This window comes from Cephus cinctus, unplaced genomic scaffold (assembly GCF_000341935.2).
Source record: "Cephus cinctus unplaced genomic scaffold, Ccin1 Ccin1_scaffold0498, whole genome shotgun sequence".
In the NCBI taxonomy this organism is placed as follows: Eukaryota; Metazoa; Arthropoda; class Insecta; order Hymenoptera; family Cephidae; genus Cephus; species Cephus cinctus.
The window spans coordinates 113191-121113 of record NW_014333168.1 but is presented as its reverse complement, the minus strand read 5'-3'; the positions used below and the strand labels follow the sequence as shown (position 1 = coordinate 121113).

The window sequence follows — 7923 nt, the reverse complement described above, 5'->3', positions numbered from 1 at the left end:
AAAAAAAATTTTTTTTTTTTTTTCCTTAAAAAAAAAAAAAAAAAAAAAAAAATTGATAAAGCCACAGCGTGATAAAAATTGATTTTTTTTGGTTTAAAAAAAAATCTTATCAAATTGAATGTAATCAAGGTCCAAAAAAAATCATTTTCTGCATTATCTCGCTTGATTCTTCAGATGAAAGAGAGAGACAACGTGATCCGAATCGAGATGTCAAATTTTTTTATGGACAAAAACATTATTTTCGAATTCTCCTCACGTTCAGTGTCTATGACATAGCGAATAGCGGAGACAGAGCATTAGGGTACGGTATTTCATTCTACCTAGTTCTCAGCCACTATAGTGATATAAATTTGCAAAAAAAAATTTTTCTAAATAGAAACCCTCACATATTCCAAAATCTAAATATACCCCTAGCACTTATTACACGTACAGTGCGTAAATTCCTTTACGATGTAAAAAAGTGAAAATTTTTAATATTCTTGACCTAAATAATTTTTCATATTCAAAAAAAAAAAGTTAATACCAACACACGGTACCAATATTCAAAATCAAGATCAAGGCCTTTGCCAAATTCATTTACCATGGAATGCCAATACGATGACCGGATTCCTCTAGGCCAAGGCCCTTCTAGGAATCCATATGCCCACGAACGTCTCATTTGAATTTACCAGCTAGAAGCCTTCATTATCATCCATTCGGTGACTCGATCCATTACGACACCCGTTTCGTTTCTTTTCTACCGGTACGTTAAAACCACTTCTTTTTCTTTCACTTCATTCTCCATCTCGACTCTAACCTCACCTTGATTCTTCAGTCGCGTGTATATCACATATGTACAAGTGCAATGAATCCGTATAGCTTTAATTATTGGTATAAATGCAATTTGTATAATGGGTCCTATACCGTATATACTGTACATAGTCATACATTATATATTACATATATACATATATATTAGACCGTACTAATCAGTCACTACGTAACTCGTGTCAATTCCTATATACAATAAACACCTGTTATTAATATGCAGCAGTACCTATGCCCAAGTACTAATGTCAAATTGCACTTGGAATAATTTAGATTTCACATTCCACAAGAGAAACCAATGTTTATAAAATATTTTGTAAAACGAGGAAGACTAATTTTTTTTCTCAGGAAAAAAAATCGCTTTATTTTAAAAAATAAAAAATTTATATCTACAACTTTGACAGTATATATATTTTTTTTAATTTGGATAAATTAGTCCATTGAGATTTGACAAACAGGATTGAGTATCTGATGGCAAGGACACGAAAAGGGACTCATGGCAATTGGGACAGCGGGGCCTCAAGGGGGTCTTCGCTGGGCCTGAAAGTGGGTTTGCCTCGCTGGTTAACTGTTCCGCACGTAAAATCGCCCACGTAAACAGGAATAAGCGAATTTCCTTATTGGCACTTGTACGCGGCAGCTCGTATGCCGATTTAAACAGTTTACCATTTGACTTGCACATTGCTTGCAAACAGCTGTGGCTGAAGCAGTCGAAGGTGAGGATGGTATCCTTGCACGGAATGCAACGGTGAACTGGCTGGAATTTTCGCCTCGCACTTCTTTCTTCGGTTGGCACGAGATTTATTTTATCGCCTCGCGGACGATTCAATTCGTAAATGACTTTTCCGGCCGTGACGTCACACGTCAGAAATAATAACAAATTTTCCGATTAGACTCGCCAATGAGAATAAATACGAAAATATAATCGAAATATTATATTTAAAAAAAACTGTTAGGTACGTTAATCGTCAATTATTCTCAGCACGATCGCAACAATGAAATCTAGTGGGTCAGGCCAATTCGATGATTAAAAATTCGAGGTCAAGCCGAATAACGATAGGCAAGAATCATCCTCGTAATGAATTAATGAAGATTTAAAGTTAATCCAGTGAAATTTCATCGGCTTATTTTTTTTTGTTTTTAATACACTTGTCAGTTTATTCACGTATGCAAACTGTTACGTCATTTTTTTTTTAGCAGTTGATCGATACATTCGTAGGACTCAGAAGTTTGCATCAACACGGATAAGTACGGTATTGTTGTACGAGTGTACATATTTATTTTGAGCACAAGACGATGACCCCGTAAAATGACTTTGAATCTGTGTCAATGAATTTGCGTAACATCGTACTGGCCCATCCTACCACGCCCGCTGTGCGAATTTAGGTAAGAGTGTCCGCGTTCTTGGAATTTCATGAAAATAGGTAATCGGGTGACAGTATTTTCGAAATTTAAAAAAAAAATTTTTATCCTAGGACACCCTGTATGGATCACGGTGCTAAGGTTTATGCATAATCTTAGGCGTGTAATCGGTCGGATAAAGAATTGTGCAATTTTGAAAATAATTTTTTTTGTAATCTGCAAGGAAATTTTTTTTGAATCATATATATATATATATATTGCGGTACAATTTGGTGCGTTTCATCGATGCATCTGCGGGATGCAATTTTATTATGTGGACAGGACGATCAATCATCCTAACGGTTTAACGCACAATCAATTCTTGCAATCTACGGGACCTCAAAGTCCTGGTACTCAATTCGAATACCGATCCTCCCACTTGTGCGGCGAACGAAAATGGGATTCGATACGAATAACACTTTGCGGGACAATGTGCTTATGTAAATGTTCTTTACGCATAAAGGACCCGGGGCCACCATGTGGATGGAGTTCATTCCCAAGTTCGTACGGTACTTCGTTTTTCGAAGGATCTTAGCACGACCTGAATCTTCGTGGTAATGACTCATGACCCTTTTGGGAATTTCCTTAGCAACCTGTATACACTGTTATCACTGGCCGAACGTGTACAGGAAACTTGGATGGCCGATGTAATAAATGTATTTAGGTCAAAGAGATTGATCGACCATTATGATATAATTTTTTTAACGTAAATCAAATTTGATAGCGAAATTATTTAAAAAAAAAAAAAAAAAAAAAAAACAGGAAGCGACTCCCTGCGGATAATTTGGGAACGTCAGTTTAAGATCAAGTCAAATTAAGATAGGCAAATGAGCTACCAAACCTCTGGAGGCGTCAGTTCGATTAATCTCGAATCTGCATACAGTTAATGGAACTGGTTCGAGGATGATCGTGATTCGCGAAATAAATTTTGGCAGTGAATCAACATCTTAGAATCGCGATAAACTTCTGAGGAGTCGCCATTATAATGATAAAGGAAGAAGAAAAAAAAAAGGAGATCAAAGAGTGAGTTTTAACGAGAACTGGTAACAAAAAAAGAAAAAAAATATATTGGCAAATTTCCAGTATAGATTCGTTAAGTTATTAATAATAAAGAAAAATGCGTTATGGGGATATAAAAAACTTTTGGAAAATACGTAACTAAGATTTTTCATTTTTTTTTTTTTTTAGCAATCAAATCCAAATTTATTACGCGTACTCGACGGACCTTCGAAATAGGATAAACAATTAGGTTAGATTAAAAAAGCCGAGAAATAATCACAGAAACATAAAGACATGCTCGGCAGACGTGCTCCTCCGTCGATAAGAAGACAGCGACTTTACCGATACCGGTGGATGATTTATGGAAACACTTTAGCGACTTGCACGAGCTACAAAATAATAAAAATGGCTGACCTCGGTCAGCTGTGCAATCGCTGACGCAATTTCACGTCTAACGGCGACGAATGGCGTCTCTCGTTTTGTGACAAGATTTTTCGCTTTGGATTACTCCTGCACTCTTGGCATCTAATGGCCGTCCTTGTCTTATCCATCGGCCATGAACGAAAAGACAAGCCCGAGGCGAGGGAAAGAAGCACCCATGAATTTTCGCGGGAAATTCAAACGACGGTAATTAACCTCAAACGTCACATTGACGCGATCGCCAATAGGGACCGCGACGAAAAATACCGGGTATGTAAAATGAATTTTTCAAGAAGGAAACAACTTGCTGACTTGAATAACAAAATCCCATGACGTTACTCGACCTGAGAATCGTACCGGTTCCCAACTCTGACAATCAATTTGCGTCGCGTGCCATCTTCGTTCGAGCCGTTACTGAACCCCAAAAAGTCCTTGGTTTTGGTTTTTCCCTTTTTTCTCGTTCGTTCGGGTCTCTACTGTTCAATGGATATTGCAGTACAATTTATATGGTCGATTTGATCGGTACGATTGAAAAATCGATTTAATTACAGCACCCGATGTCCTGGATGATTCGATAGGAAATAAAAAAAAAATTTCAAATTTCTTATGTATGTTTACTTTTTTTTTTAGCATTATCTCCACGTGTAAATATCACTTACTATTTTTTATAGGGGTCTCTCTTCTCGTCCTCGGATTATCCTTCTTTATGTCAAATTTGTCAGTCACAAATGAACATTTTATATAACCTACCCTTGGCTCATTTTTAACCAAAGCTTACTGGTGGAGCTCGTCGTCAGATTGTCGATGTTTGAATTTCTTTCGCTGAAAACGCCAACCAGTCGGATTCTTATCATCTCGAATGGCTTGGAAAGAATCGGTGTTTAGTTTAAAGAGCGTCACCTGTATATGATTATGTAAATTAACTACCGAATTTGCCTCTCGGTTCGTTTACACCGGATGGATATTCAGTTTGAATATAGGACTTTATCCGTTTGGCATATCTCAATGGTATGCGCATACCCCATGAAAAAAAATACATTGCGAAAATATATATTTTGAGTATATTTAATGTATATCCTAGATATGTATTGTGTATCTCGTATATATTTCAGATATATTTTAGATATGAATGTGATATCGAATTTATCGTCATAAAATATATTTAAAAAATAAATTCGTGAAAAAAAAATTCTAAATAAAAAAAATGCACTACTTGTAACACGCCATTAATTCTTTTCAAGGTAAATCAAAGTGGCCACCCTTCCAAGCACTGGACTCCGTTTGCATTGCTTAACTTTGATGATTGGCCAAAAACCTTCGGTCTATCTCAGCCACGTCTTCTCATTTAAAATGTAATCTTTGTTTTGTCTACTCGTGACGAAATTAGACATAATTTATTGACAATTTATACAAATCAACAATCCACGTGAATGCTCGAATTTTGAAAGACGCCTAAAAATATTTATGAGAGAAAGAATGTGAGAAAAATATTTTAAAAAATTATTATTATATTAGATCAACCTATTTTTGTCTACCTTCCTACCTCTTTCCCTCTTACTCGTTCGCACTGACAAAAATCCATCCATCTTTTACACGTTTTTACAGTATCAACTCGAACATCGCTCGTTAATTGAATGAACTTCTTATGTCGATTGAAAAACTTCCCCGAACAAATTCTTAATGATCAAGGTAAATAAAACAAGTGACCGCAATACAGTCGACTTCGGCAGGCTCCGCTAATTGAATCCGTTATTTAAAAAGATACATTTAACTAACTGCACTCCGTTGCATTCCTGCATTTTTCTTTCCTTCACCCCTGACACCAGCACGATAACTGGCTCGTTTGCGGTCTCAGGGATATATGCAAGTTTTAAAAATTGCCTATTTTTTGGACGCGGTCGAACGATGAAAAAAAAGGACATAAACAACGACAAGGAAACTTCAAGAGGATTCACGGGTAACGATTTGACGAATTCGATTTTTATTTTTGACCATGTTACTACGCCCGGAAACTGTCATGACTTGCAGACAACTTCCTGACTAATTAACAACTAACACTATTTTATCAGGCAAATGATTACCCGTAGGAAGACGCACTTCGCAAGTTAGTATCTAGATAAATGTATCTGATGGCTTATCTACAGTCAACGCAGCCAGTTTACTGATTATTCACAACGTGCTATCGGGAAGATGTTCAACAATGCCGAAATCCGTTCCAGTCGGTAATTGAATTTTAAAATTAATCATAATTTTCTGGCAATTTTTAAATTGTCATCATCCGAACACATCGATCACGGTAAATAATAAATTTTTATTGGCAACGACTTTACGTATCGTCGTAACGATTCGTGATGAATTTCTAATTTTTTTTTTTCAAATTTACATCACGAACACGTAAATGTCCGTCACTTCGTTGAATATGACAATTTTTGTAGTTTGTAATTTTTTAAAATTTTTATTGTTATTTTTGAGTGACGTAATTCACTTAGAATAGCTGTAAACCAGCTGGGCATATCCTACGACACGCGATGCTACTCTTTTCGTATTAATAAAAACGACGAATTTTTATTTTTAATGCCACTGTCGCTCCTTGTAAACCACCCTTTTGTTTTTATATCGTACTAAAATTCGTCTCGGGATGAGAGCCATCATATTCGTTGATTTTTTATTTGAGAAAGAGCATCATACGATACGCGGCTCATGCCACGGTGTTATTGACAGCGTGAAATTCGCCGGAACCGGAGTTAATCCATGTAAAATTCCTTTATCGGTCAGCGAAAAATCATAACCTCACTTTAACTTACTTTAATTCGGTCCATTATTTGTGAGCGTAGCGTCTGCATGCTTCGGAGTCGTAATACGTGTACGAAATAACGTAACAAGTGCAACGGCTTTTTACTTCGTGCTTTAAAAAAAAAAAGCGTTCGCAGCGCCACGGGTAAGCGATGAATTAACGAGGTGGCTGCACCTTGTAGCTCTTTGGACCTTCTTCATCTTACCAAATAAAACTGAACGAACTAAAACTAAAGGATGCTCTGTTCTCTTTTACTTACTCCTTTTCTTCTTTCTTTCTTTCAATCCCTCATGCTCCTGTCCCATGAAAACACGTACGTTTCACCAAGCTGCGCGAGAACCACGAAAAAGAAAGGTTACGGCACGCCGCGAAAATCACTGCACTCTGCTTATTTATAGGTTAGCCCGTACTTTCGGCGATTCACTTTAGCATTGGTATTCCTTATAGAGTGGATGATTTTATTACTTCTCATTACTGACTCGAAACGTTCGTCTACCCGGGAGCGTTTTCTCACGCGATACGCGTCCCGACGATTATTCCAGGAGATGTTAGTTCAACGTACCGAAATCCTAATATCGACTGCAATATTGTTTTTCCAGGTATGTACAATCCCTACTTTATTTTTTGTCTTCTGTTTCTTCAAGAAAGAAATTACACGAGGATTAGACTTTGCGAAACGTCTGGCCATACGACCTTCACGTACGTCACGATCGATTCGATCGCCCTGTGCAAGAATTAAAAATAACATTAATAACACTTTATTGCATTTAATATTAAAATAATATTTTACCGATGGGCTTTCTTTAATAAAATCACTTATTATATTTTTCAAGTGTCGTTCAACCGCTATTAATCCTGTGATAACGTTTACGTACCATGTAAGCACGAAAATCCATTGGAAGCCTGCCATTACGTTGATAAACAACGGAAACAAATACAACAGCATTATACAGCCGTGCGATTCCCGCGAATTCCAGGATAATGGTCGACGGCATGTGAATCCAAGAAGAAGACGATCCTCTAGCATCTAACGAGCATCGTATCTACGACGCCTAGGGTAACCATTGAACTTGCTCGTACGCAATGCCTGTCATGAACAAAGGGCCATTTTTCAAGCGTTTTTCCCACAATGCTATGTAACGCGGAGAACTCTCATGCGAAAATCAACAACTTGCAAAGTTATATCCCTATTCAAGGATTCCTTCTAAACAGCAACGTTACGTCGTAGAACGATATTTATTGTCTTGTCGCACAAACACCCTACGGCAGTCGAACGATGCCATAGATAAATCCCATAGAAATACAAATCAACGCATTATTTTCGTATTGTCAATCATTCTGAATATTCCAATAATTCCACTATGTCTAGATATACTGGATACTGGGGATTTTACTATGTTCCTCGAGTACGTTTTGGATAAAATTCCACATTTTCACCAGTATATATCATTAAAATATATCATTAAAGAAAAATTTTTTATTTATTAAAATTGCATCGTGAC

General features: G+C 36.8%; 1 protein-coding gene across 1 annotated transcript in view; it reads right to left on the bottom strand.

Annotated features, from left to right (window-relative positions):
- Positions 1-6800, bottom strand: part of LOC107268229 (guanylate cyclase 32E) — a 36443-nt gene extending 29643 nt beyond the window's left edge. The window contains exon 1 of the mRNA XM_025085532.1: positions 6681-6800. The gene's annotated coding sequence lies outside the window, so the exon portion shown is untranslated. The remainder of the gene's footprint in view (positions 1-6680) is intronic.
- Positions 6801-7923: the final 1123 nt, after the last annotated feature.